A 13,738-nucleotide genomic window follows, 5' to 3' on the forward strand; every position below is an offset into this window, starting at 1 on the left:
GTTGGAAATGGAATGGAGAGTTAACGTTGGAAGCCGGGAGAGTCTGTCCTGTGATGAAGCGGTCTCTGAGCCACTTCCATGGGGACGTCACGTCACTGTCTGGGCCCCTTGCACAGCCTGTGCACAGGTGATAAGCCAGATGTGCTGAGCAGTCCTACCGGACAGGGAAGTGCTTGGAAATGAGTTTGGGTATTTGGTTTCATTACATATGTTCCTGAGGGCCTTGGCCTGGCACTTCAAATGGGACCACTCCCTGTCCCACAGACTCGTGCTCTGGGCCGGTGCAGACCTAACGTGGCCTCAGCCTGAGGCTCAGGGCCCGTGGTGATGAGGAGCATTTTAGTCCAGGGTCTGCCGGAGGCTCTGACAATTCTGGGCCATGGGAATTTGTCCAGGATGATAATAAATCCTCCCCGAGATTCAGATTTCCTTGCCTGTGAGCTGGGGTAGTAATAGTTTCTGAAATGATTGTAATGATTCAGTAACGGGCACAGCGTGTGCTGGCAGGTTGCTTGTGTTTAAGGAGCAGAAGTCGCAGTCACTCTGTCAGCCTCTCACTGTGTGCTCTGTGCTTTGAGAGGTTGTGTGTTTGGTGAAAGTCCCGCCCAAACCCTAGGGTGTAGATGAATTGTTGTTCCTTTACTTTCCCATCCTTTTCCTCTTTCCCTTCTCTGTGTCCCATGTTTAGGTAGCAGATTCCTCTGTTTCAGGGAATACGGAACTTTCTAGTAAAAGGAGAGGCGGAACGCGGAAAGGTGGGGCCCAGAGGGGGTCTGGAGCATCCGCACAGCGCTGCTTCCCTGCATTTCTGCATCCGGTCCCATCAGTGCATGAAGTCAGCCTTCCTCTTCCTTCCTGTGTCGTTCGGTCTCTGTTTTAAGGGAAAATTTTTTACGGGTCTTTTTTCCATTACATGTTTCGTTCAGATGCTTGTTGCTTTTCTCCCTGTGCTTCAGCATTCCTAGGAGAGAATTCAGCAGTGCAGCATCCTCTCCGAGCTCTATGAGTTGATCGGCTTCCACCGCAAGTCCGCCTTCTTCAAGCGGGTGGCCCCCGTGCAGCGCGCGGCCCCCGGCATCCCGGAGCCTGGCGGGAAGGTCTTCTCCCGACTCCTTCTGCAGACGCTTCCTGGCTACAGTCTGTCGCGGGATCTGCAGGACTTCAGCAAAGGTGTTGGAACTAAAACATTGCTTCAGTCCCATTAACCATGCCTGGTTTGGGCCCTGCTGTCCTGTCTCATCAGGGTGAATTCTGATTCGTTTAGAATAGGGCTCAGCAGACTTTTTCTGTCAAGAGCTTGGGAGTAAATATTTCAGGGTCTGCAAACCTCCTGATCTCTGGTGCAGCTGCTCAGCTCTGCTGTTCAGACACCAGAGCATCCGGACATTCCACACACCCACAGAGCTTTATTAACAGCGGTGTCTGGGGCTGGATTCAGTGTATGAACTGCAGTTTGTCCCCACAGCCTCCTCACTATTGACGCCTGCACCAGAGCATGCATTTGCGACAATGGGTGAACCTGCACTGACACGTCATCATCACCCAGAGCCCAGACTTAACACTAGGATTTACACTTGGTGGTGTGCACTCTGTGGGTTTGGACATATGTGCAATGACATATATCCACCGTCACAGCATCATACAGAGTAGTCTGTCTTAGTGACCTTAAAATGCTCTGTGCTGCACCTCATTCATTGCTCCTTCCCCTCTAGCCTCTGACAGCCACTGATCTTTTAGTCTCTGTGGTTTTCCCTTTCCCAGAACACCATACAGTTGGAATCAGACAGTTGCGGAACCTTCCCAGATTGGCTTCTTTCACTTAGTAATATGCATTTAAGGTTCCTCCATGTCTTTCCATGCCTTGATAACTCATTTCATTTTAGCACCAAATAATAGTCCATTTTCTGGCTGGACCACAGTTAATCCATTCACCTACTGAAGAACAGCTTAGTTGCTTCTGAGTTCTGGTGATTATGAATAAAGCTGCTATTAACATCTGTATGCAGTTTTGTGTGTGGACATAAGTTTCCATTTCGTCGAGTAAACACCAAGGAGCACAGTTGCCGGATCATGTGTTAGGAGTACGTTTAGTTTTGTAAAAAATTGCCAGACCGTCTTCCAAAGTATCTGGGCCATTTTACATTCCCACCAGCAATGCATGAGAATTCCTTATGCTCCACATCCTCACCAGCATTTGGTGCTGTCAGTGTTCAGAGTTTTGGCAGTTCTGACAGGTGTGCAGTGGTACCTCGCTGTTTCAGTCTGCATCCCCTTGATGACAGATGCTGTGGAGCATCTTTCCATAGACTTCTTTGGCATCTAGATTTTTTCTTTGATGAGATCTGTGTCAGGAATTTTGCTCATTTTTTAATCAGGTTGTTCATCCTTCTTGTTGAGTTTAAAGAGATTTTGGTATATTCTGGATATCAGCCCTTTATCAATGTGTCCCTGCCCTTCACCTGCAGCACCGGAGTTGTCCTTTGGGTCTCAGTGGAGTGTCAGCTCTTCAAAGAGGTTCCCTGTCTTCCCTCAGCCTAAATACTGTCCTTGTATTTTTCACTTTCATTGACTCATTTTGTTCTTTTTAAATAGCATTTCCCATAATTTGTAATTATATTAAAAAAAAGGGCAATGATTGAACACCACCTCCCCACCAGGCTGTGTGCCCTGTGAGAGCAGAGGCCCTGTCCCCACTCACCATTTCCCATGACAGCACATGGCACATGTCCATGTAAAAGTGTGTAACGTGGGGCCAAACCTGATGAGCAGCTATGATGACATGTGTTGGCTACCATTTATTGAGTAGACTTTGTTTCTGATGTAAATTATTAAATCACATGAATTAAACTTGTTTGTTTTGAAAAATAAAACAACAAAGCCCACCTCCATTTGATTGGTACTTTCTACTTAGCCTTCTGACACAGGAGGGGATGTTCACAATCATTTTCTGGAGGAAGTTGGGGAGGTAAAGTAAGAGAGTGAGATCAAATAAAGTAAAAATGATAACTATCAGTTGGCTTTATTTTCACTAAGACATAAAAGTTACTTTAAACCCTATCTCAGCTGTTGTTCTGTTGTTTTAAACATTTCTCATAGAATTAAATGGAAGCCCACTAAACCCTGAAAGGGAAATTGTGTGCTCAGGTCCTGAAAATTGTTTATGTCTATTTCTTGAAATGCACATTTTCCCTGCTGGTTAAAGAAATTCGAGGCGGGAACACAGCCGTGCGCTGTATGTCTGCCGGCTTCACGGGCTGCTCACTGTCATTTTCATTTTCTTATGTTGCAGTTTATGAAGGTTTTCCCATGAGATATATTGCTCAGCCTTTTCCTGAATGAAGGATTGAATTTTCCACAGGAAATCTTATGAAAGAGAATGACAAGGCACATGGGTTTCCCAAAAAGGAATACTTGATGTAATAAACTCTCACTATGGTGAACCTTTTTTAATACAAGCCAGTTGAAAATTTTATCACTAGGTCATAGGCCACAAATCTGTCTTAAGAATAAAAAGATTCAAATTTTATAGAAGAAGCAGTTTGAATCAAGTAGAAATTATGATTTGTACACTAGTTGGTGTTAGAAATTATACTCAGTCTTATCATAATTGCCTGTGGTAGGAACTGGATTATTATTTATTTATTAAAAAAAAATCCACTAGGTGCTATTTGCCCCATTCTTGATGCAGCAGTGCTGAGGTTAGTTAAGTTGGGCCATTTAGGATTGTTAGCTAGGTTTTCCGGACATTGATTTCAGCCTCTTTATCTTTTTTACAATCTCTTCTTTTGTATCGGCCTTTGGTCTTTTGACAACGTGGAAATACTGCACGGATCTGCCTTTCCCTTTTTTCCTGTCTTTGTGGGAAAAGATTTCTGAAAGACAAACTACTAGGATATTAAGGATTTTGTGTGGGGTAAGTTTGTTCAGTTCTAAGGATTTCAATTAATACGCATTAATACTTGCTATTCAGCTAATGACAGTAAAATTATAAACTAACTTAAGTATACATGAGTAAGTATAGTACAATAAGCCAATCACCCAGATTAAGGAATTCACAAACTTTTCCATATTTCCTTTATTCAGACCTTTGTTCTTTTATTTGTCCTTTGTTGAAGTATTTGACAGCAAATCCAAGAAGACATGTCATTTTACCCTATGTGCTCAAGTAGGCATGTCTGAAAAATGAGGGCCTTTTTTTGATCAGGTTTTTCCATTTGACCCATGTGCTCATTAAGTACCAGCTTTATCATGCATCTCACTAGGCATTAGGGATCCTTGGGGCAATGAGACAGTCCTGGCTCCCAAGGAAGTAAGGACTGATGGAAGAAACCAACACAGGAGCTTGGGTGCCTCACTTAAGGTCCATACTGGATGACACCAATTGGACAAAATTTGTGCACAATACAGTAGGATTCACAGAAGGGACTGGTCAGACTTGTAGGGCAGGCCGTGAGAGAGGCGGTCAGCAGGGCTACAAGAGGAGGACTCATTTGATCAGAATCTGAAATCCTTTCTGCCAACCTTTCTACCAAGCCCCCAAGGCCATCACAAACAACCCTGTGCTGTAACTGTTTTTGATTCCAGTTACCACATCTCCTTCAGGAAGGATTTTAAGGTGGAAAATATTTAAAATCCGTAATTGTTGCCAGAAGGGACATAGAACAAGGAACATGTAAACAACACAAATGTCCATCAGCACATGACTGGATAAAGACGAGGTGATACATATATACAATGGAATACTACTCAGCCATAAAAGATGCCATTTGCAGCAACATGGATGGACCTGAAGACTGTCATTTTAAGTGAAGTGGGGTGGAAAGAGAAAGAAAAATGCCATATGACTTCATTTATGGGGAATCTAAAATTAATAGCAATAATAATAAGACCACAAATGAACTAAATATTGTTTTGATTTCTTGAATATATGCAAGCACATCTGACCGTCCTTTGTGATTGGATTACCATATTCTGTTTATTCTTTTGTAGATGTCCTTATTCCTCTGGTAACTAATTTTAAAAATCTAAAGCTCTAATCTGTTCTTATGAAACAATAATTAGTACATATATGTAAACTAAAAAATGCAGTATGCTCTATACATGTATTTACATGCAATATGTGTATGTGAAGTTGAACTGTAAAAATTCTACCTGATAAAACTGAAAAAGGAAAAAAATAAAAAATTTATTTTAAAAAAACACCCCTCTTTAGATATTAAAACGTTCATTTCTGAGATTCTGTGAAAGACAGCATGGAAGTAGGTTTTTAAGATTTTCTCCTTGTTCCTCGGTGAGCAGCCTGGGCTGCACAGCTTGGCCGCCACAGGCCCCCAGGACTTGCCGGCTTGCTCCTCACTTGTTGGGAGGAAGATTAGCTGCTTCAGGAATATTTATGTTCTTAGAAGTTGCTGAAAACCCCACAGAGCTTCTGTTTAAATGGAGTGTATCTGTCAATATACCCCATTATAGAAATTAGAACAGAAAATTTAAACCCAAGAACTGACAAGCACACGCTGCCCCAGCACGTGTTCAAAGTAGTGCTGCCACGGTGGCGTGTGTTGGTTCTAGAAAAAATGCACCATACAGTCAAGAATGAGGGTGAACCCACAGATCTCATCTCAGCAATGCTATGAAGAGGTGGGACCCAAAGCCCCTAAAACAGTGCTGAAGTCCCCAGAAGTCCCAGAACACACAGAGCCATGGGACCAAGAATCCAGTGTCTCATGGATCATCAGCTGTGGAGACCGCGTCCTGGGTCAGGAGGAGTAGAATTAGGGATAGAAGGCACACAGTCCTATTGACAGCAAAGCTTTAAAGGTTTTGAATTGACTGAAAGTTTGGCAAAGATTTGCATTTAGACTACTACATTTCCTCTCCTGGAGACGTTAGAAGGAAAACACTGATTAATAGAGGATGATTGTAATGGATTAATTATGATACTGATGACATGGGCTGTGAACACTAACCCTGCACTCAGTGTAGACTAAGCCTTTTATGTACACAATTCATTAGGTCTCCACACCCCTGCAACGTGGCTTTAAGCACTCATACAACCATGAAACCAGTGACTATAAAACAGTCACAAGCCTTCCTCTCCAGCATGAGGTAGCAAAACCAGTAAGGGTTTTCAATGACAAAAGCCAAAATCATATATTTTTGGGAAAGAAAGCAAATGAAACACTGAAGAACAATAAACCAAAAGAGCAGATGGAATGGAAAATTTTATTGAAGAAAGCAATGATTGATTCAATTAAAACAGCTAATGTCCCTGGTATAATTGAACCATCAATCCAAATTTTTGGAAAAGTGGGTTGTGAAATTACTGTTTCATTTAATATTGGAATTCTTATTTGGACCAATTTGATATGCACCACTGGTGTGAGGTTAGATATTTAGGTAAATAACAATATTCCTATTTTTTAAGTTAACAGGAAACATAACACAGGACTCCAGATTTAGGGAGAGAATGCAAAAAACTACTATCATATTCCATCCAGTAAGGACAAGTGTCCCTGCGTCACCAAAGCAATGAGAATTTGCACAAAGAAAACACAGTTCCAATTGTGACAAATACGAGACCGTGAGCCATGAGTTACGAGAACAAGCAACTGTTTAAATGCCATGGGCAAATTTTTTTTATCATCTTGAAAACATCACTGATGTTCTAGGTAAGAAAAAGAATTGTTTTACTAGCAAATCCAACTGACACGGGAGTTTTTCCAAGTGAGAAGGTGATTCCAAAAAGTGCAGTAAAATGAGTAAAGATGATCTGCGCAGTGACGGAAATGGTCTTAGACTAACCAGCACCACGGTTCCCGGTTTTACACTTGCTCTCTGCTCATCACCTCTGACACAAGAACTCATCAAATGATTGTTTTTTCTTTAGGGAAAAAAAGATAAATAAAATCTAAATACAAGATGTGGTATGTAAAGCGGTAATGAAGTTTTCTAACCTTATAATGCAGCCAGTGTAATGTAGCACTTATTCGGGCACTAGAATTTTTTAATTTATTTCTTTTATACCCTATTTCTATCCTAAAGGAGACACTTAAAGTTTTCTACTTTATTCAACGTATCTTGTGAGGGTTGTGATATACACTGGTATGGCAGTTTTAAGAGATTCAAAATCGCCTCTTTGGTTGTGGTCAGGAAAGACAGGCTCCCTCACAGCTGCGACGGAGAAGGAATCCCCGGAGTCAGCCTCCGGGCAGCTTCCGAACCGCATCTGCTTGCACTTGGCACAGGACACCATAAGCAAGTGTAACTCTGACAAGGAGATTTCCCCAGGGACTTGGGAGGTGCTCTAACATTCTGAAGCCACTTGTTTCCCAGTTAGGTAAGGGTTGGAAAAATAGTTTATTAGAAGTGACTCCCTTTGTATGTGCCTTTTGTCCTGAGTGGTCACTAATTAGCATAGAATATAAAATACCCCATAATATAAGAATTTAGGCAAAACATCTTTCCATCTACCTGTCTATTTGTTTATCATATTTATAGTTAGGTTACATTTTCTATGACGTTCACTTCCGGGCACCAGAAAAGAAAGGTTACAAAATATTTATTGTCAATAGGGGGGACTGGGTCTAAGGATTAAAAACCACTCCTGCTAACAATAAAAACCATATAATAATTTTAATCTCAGTTGCATCAGACCTTCCAGAATTACTCCTTCAATTTCACTGTTAAAACAGTAATGGAATCTCTGTTCTTCCAAGACTTGGGCCTGATCGCCACCCATCCAGACATCTGTCTGTGGGTCCCTACTTGTCCTCGAGGCCCCCGAACACACCTTATGGGGTGAACTTTCTTCAGTGTCCCTACTGTAGGGGAAACCAGGAAGTCCCAGGCACTATCCAGGATTCACACCTACCTGCAAAAATCAAAGTCATGTGACTGAAACGGGACAACCCAGGTGGAGTTATAGGACTGAAAGCTCACCAAAAAACAGGTTTGGGGGCCTAACACAAGCCCTCCAGCTCCTAAAATGAAGAAGGACAGGGAGTCCCAATTAGCCACGAGACTGGGGGGCTTCATTACTCCATGAATAAATGATTTGTTCCAGTGTCACCTTTAGACAGGGAACCCCAGAACCCAAACTTGGAAGCACCCCGTCCCCTCCCCTCTGAACAAATATTCTCTAAAGTCACGTAGTGAGAGATGGGAGCCCCGATGAGCTCTGGAATAAGATGCAATCTGAAAGACTGCTGGTAACAAATGGTGTGGAGCTCGGGCAGCCCCCAGGGCCACCAGCCCTTCTGGTACCCACACTTCCATCCACAACAGTTTCTTCAGGACCCTTATGCACACATAACCATCAAACAAAAATGATTGCTTAGACATATTTTAAGAGAAATAACATGAGAATGCCAAATTCAAGACAAGTCAGAATCAAGACCCCAGAGTATTTACTGAATGAGATCTCACGTGTGCTCCACAGTGAGCTTTAAACCCTTAGGACACAGTCATGGAACAGTAGGCATTTTCTTTCTTTCCTCCAAGTTGGCTTTACTGCAAAACTCAAACACAGGAAGACTCTGGATCCCACCTCTACTACTTACACAAAGGGCTCATCTCACCATTTGGAGTGGGATCAGCGATGGTGCGGCCGGCTTCAATGTGCGCACTGCCGTGCCCAGCTCCCCGAGGAGCAGAGCTCCCCCCACGGGAACTGCAGTGCCTGCAAGAATCAGGTGTCTGATGAGTGAGCCTGGGGCGGGCAAGACAGGAAGCAAGCACCGCTTCCTCACACTCTGCAGGTGATCTCTGTGTCATCTTGAATAAATACAGTCAGCATTAAAGATGTTTGGCAAGAGGGTAAAAGTTAAGGCCTCCCCAAATCTCCTCGCATTCCTTTAGTGGGAGTCCTGTTAGAACACATGGTGACAAGAGACGCTGGCTTTACATGCGCACGTTGCCCTCAGGGCTGCAGGTGAGGCCACGGTGCTGCCTCCGCCCCACCTCCTGCCCTCGTCCCCCAGACCTCACAGGGGCCGCTGACTCATTTCTCTGACTTTCTCTCCTTGGTATTGCTGCTCTTCCAGCTTTTAAGAGCTATAAGAACCTCACCAGAAAATCTTTAACAATGAAAGCAAATCAAATGAAATCAACCACAGAAACACACTGCCTTCATCATTACTTTACATTTTAGGAAGAAATTCTTGAAGACGACTCCCTGACCTGAAGGGATGAATGGAGGAGAAAAGAAAAGAAGACAAGCATTTTTGGCCCACAAAAAATGAAAGGTAACCAGATGGTGGCTAGTTTTCATTGCACCTCTCTGCCCGCCCCAATTTCACATGCCCCTCCCAACTCAACTCATCAGAAATCGACTGAAGGAGACGGCTTTGCAAATTTATTGGAAGCCAAAGAAATCGCTCCAGAAACAGTCTCCCAAACCCAGCGAGAACACTGTAAACTGACCAGTGCCAGGATCTGAATACTAAAACACACAGATTCAAACTCCGACACCCTCCCTGGTGGGTGTACTTACCGTGAAGGTGTTGCCGTGAAATTTGTCAGCATCCAACATATAAAAATGAATGGGACACCAGTTTTCAACATCACAGTCCCTCTGAAACAACTGGTAGTCAATTAGCGTTTGTCGGCAGCAAAAGTCGATTTTCTCCCCTGCACGTGGAGATCAACACACAGAAGAGACTGATGATCCCCGCTGCGAGTGTAGCTAAGTGTGTCTAAGCAAACTGGCTCCATCAGCCTCCTGATGAGCAGGGGAGTGTGTGAGCCGCGGGGCTCTGCAGACTAATGGCCAGGCATTGAGGGCGCTTCCTTACTTTGGGGAGAAAAACGCGGAAGCAGCACTCGCTGTAAATAAATTCTAATTAAAATTTCAGGTGCAGTTACTGCAGCATAACCCAGGCCAATAGATGAGGCTCCCTCCGTGCTGTCCAGTCATGTGAGCCAGGCTCATTATTGTAACTGTGTGTTTGGTTTAGCAAGTGAATCATGTCTGTTTTCTGGAAATTACATTAGGGTGGAAAACCTTCCAAACATGTTCATTTATTTGCTGTGGAATTTGTTTAATACTCTTAAGAACATTTACAATGACAACCTTCTTAAATAAGCATCTTTGCCCGAGAGACATTTCCAGGCACATGTGCCAAAACCTAGGACAACCCAGAAGCAAAATCAAATCCGTTTCAGCTGCACAGCACCACAGAATGCGTCCAGTTTGCGAGTCAACGATTTTTTTCTCCACACCCTTTTACACTTCTGCCCAAATTAATCAGCCTCTGCTTCTCTTGTATAGTGAGTATCGTATGACTCATCTTCTCTGCCTGTAAAATGGAAATGGGAGATAGTTCTACCCAATAAAATGTCATAGAACTAACCACCAAAATTATATATATTAAAAAAAAAAAAGCCAGTGCTTTATGCTGTCCAGGGATATGAATCATTTATTTAATGTGTCAATTGTTACAAGAATAAACTTTTCTAAATGTAAAACCTCCTCAGAAATCTTCAAGTACTTTTCAAGAAAAATATCACAGAAAATTTCTGAAAAGTATTTAAAGGAAAACCATTTTTAACTGAATCATATTCTAGGCACACTGAATAAATTCTCTTTAGAGAACTCCTACTTTTTTTTTAAATAAATGAACTATAAAAATACACCCAGCATTAATCAGTAAATCTTCATTCCTTATTTTTAAAATTCTTAAGGCATGCTATTTTTCTTAAATCAAATGAGGAGGTATTCTCAAGCCAATGGACAACGGAATTACCTAAGAGGACATTATAAACCAGCAAGAGCAACTAGCACTTTGCCAAGCATTCTGCCTGAGAGTCACTCGTACCATCTCATTTTGACCTGACCACTTGGAGGTGAGCTCTATCAGCCCATTTAACACATGAAGAAACTGAGGCTGTAGGTGGTCATGTTTCCAGTACTTGATGGAACCAGGATCCAAACCCGGATCTTTGTCTATAGAGCCTGCGCCTTTACCAGATCACACTTAACATTTCTCACACTTCAAATGCACTCAGTCCCCGAAGTAACACACCTTCCTTGCGTTTCTGAGAATTTTAGGAAGTACTGAATTACAAGGACTAAGAAGTCATTTGTGTGGGCTAATTTTTTATTTTCTGATTTTCCTGAATCAGCTCAGGCTGAATTCATACTACTTACGAGGAGAAGTCCTGAGGCAGAGGAGAGAGGGGAAGATAAGACAGACATAAACAATTTCAAGAGATCCAATTCATCAAGGAAGCAAAGTATTAAATAAACCACTTCAGCTACACGCTTGTCAATAAACCTTGGTGTCTCTGTCTCAGCCTGAAGGAGGGTAAGCCCTCCAACCCATCTGCCTTCCAGCCACTTACCCTGGATGATCTTGGTTCCCTCACCTGTGACACGTGTGTTCTCCAGGGAATCTTTGTAGAGATTAAATGATAAAAATATATGCAAAGGGGATACTTATTTGTTAGACAGTAGGCACTAAACAAATAATAAAATTATTTTATTTCATGAAAATGGGAGGTAGGTCTCCCAATTAAACATTCCTGATAGAATCCCAACAAGGACTTTAATTTATCTGCCAGAAATTGTAAAATAACTTTTCTTTTTTAAAGGCTGTATCCATTCTCCCTACTTTTTACCAATCCTGGCTGTTATCCTGAAAATCTATTCCCAGAACTTGGCATCCATCTCCCATATTTAAATCCTTAAAGTTTGAAATTATGATGAAGCTTGGGCACATAAAGATTCACACCATAATTCACAGAATAAACAAAGACCACAGGAACAGGGCCACTTCCAGACCCCATGTGCTCAGGACAGTCTCCAAACTTCATAAAATCAGATGCGTGCTGTTTGAACAGAAAGAAAATTGAATGTGATGAAGGAGGCTGACATAGAGCACTGGCCGGCTCACGAGACGACTCCTTCACCCCTCATCTGACTTAAGTCATCTAACAGTTATCAGTTGACCTCTAACTAAAAGTAAAACAGGGGTAGGGTTGGAAAGTAACATTTTTTCCTACAATATATACATATTGTCAACTAAAAATTGGCACTTGTCATCTGCCTCTGATTTGATTAAGTCATGAGCCGCTGCAGCTGCTGACCTTGAACACCCTCTGAAAGTAGTTCAGGGTGGAGATCAGGAATGAGGCGCTCTGTGCTCTGGGAAAATGGGCAGAAAATCTTTCAGATAGTTAGACATTTTCAGGAAATTTTATGAGCCCAAATTCTTGCATCTCCTCCTATCTAGAAAAGCACTAAAATCATTAACAGAGACACCTGTTCCTCGAATAGCAGCAGCCTCTGACTTAACGTATACTTGACTGCACGTCAGCATTCAATGAAATCTCATATAATGCTGAACTCCCCCTCAAATTCAGAGCAGTTCCTCCGAGCTCTCTGAGATGCTGACACCTGGGCTCTGGTCCTCATTTTGCCCCAGATAAAACTTAACCCACAACTCTCACGTTGTGTGTTTTAACGACAGTACCACAAAAATTAAGCTTACATACTTGGACTCATAGTAAACTTTCAGTATCAAACATTTCTTGACTTAAATTACTTTTTAAAAGTAAATAATTATTCCATTTTTTAAATATAGCATCTTTAAATATAAAGTAACAGATATTTGTGAATCTTAGGAAAATATATTCTGGAAAAATTTTTAGCTAATTAATAAAAAAGCTATTGTGTGGAGTTATAGAAATTCAGAAGTGGAAAAGAATAGTATTGTAACTCAACTTCTTGTTTTAATTGCAGAGATCCCGAGGCCTCAATAGACACATAAATTTGCCTGATTTTATACACTGTCCTTTAACAGAAAACCTAGAACTAAGATCCTGGTCTTTGAGAAACCAAGACTTGTTCTGCTTGTGCAGGGCTGAATCTGATGAAATTGGGTGGTGAGAATGCGGGGGGCTGGGCGAGGCAGTGGAGGAAAGGAGGGTCTCACCTGGTCGTGGGTGAGAAATAGGCTCCCACAGTGCTGGTGTGATGGGCATCCCCCAAGTGCCTGAAAACTACTATTTAGCACACCTGCCACCGAAACGCACACAAGCTGTTTAACTAAAAGGCTGACCAGGAGGCTTTCTCAGTGACACAACAAGCTATTTTCATGTAACTCTACAACTACAGGAAGAGAAAGAATAGAAAGCTGATATTAATTATTAATAATTTACACCAATAGCCAAGGAATTTCCAGGAGAAATATAAAGACTTGTTGGAAGTTTCATTATGTGAACTTACTGCCAATTCAATTGTCTTAAAAGTTGTTCTATAAATTATATTGTCCTTTGCTGTTAAAAATCACATTTGAAAGAAATAATGTTTCTTAACGGTGTTTCTGGAATTTTCTTCTATTTCCTAACACCAAATCTCAGAGCTTTAAAGAAATGGAGGGTTGGAATTTTGTCCACTCTTCTCTAGGCAATTTGTTTTTCCTTCAAAGAACAAGGGGGGAATCACACAGAAAAGCATTTGAGCATCAGGCTGCTTACATTTCCTCTGGAAGTCTTGGAAAATAACGTGGAAATGAACAGCAGGACAGCAACCTGGCGGGAGGGTCACTGGCTAGAAGGTGAGAACAAATGTGTTCTCCAACGTGCTCTGGTAGCCACTAGTTTAAATGAACCGAGCAATTGTTCAAGCATACACGCACCTCTACATGAAAATCTCAACCGTTACCAACCGCTCAGTGCAGCCCAAAGCAATGGGCGGACTGCAGAGGCCCCCGGCGGCTCATCGTGGTGTCTTACACCA

Source organism: Camelus dromedarius, unplaced genomic scaffold, assembly GCF_036321535.1.
Source record: "Camelus dromedarius isolate mCamDro1 unplaced genomic scaffold, mCamDro1.pat HAP1_SCAFFOLD_176, whole genome shotgun sequence".
Classification (NCBI taxonomy): domain Eukaryota; kingdom Metazoa; phylum Chordata; class Mammalia; order Artiodactyla; family Camelidae; genus Camelus; species Camelus dromedarius.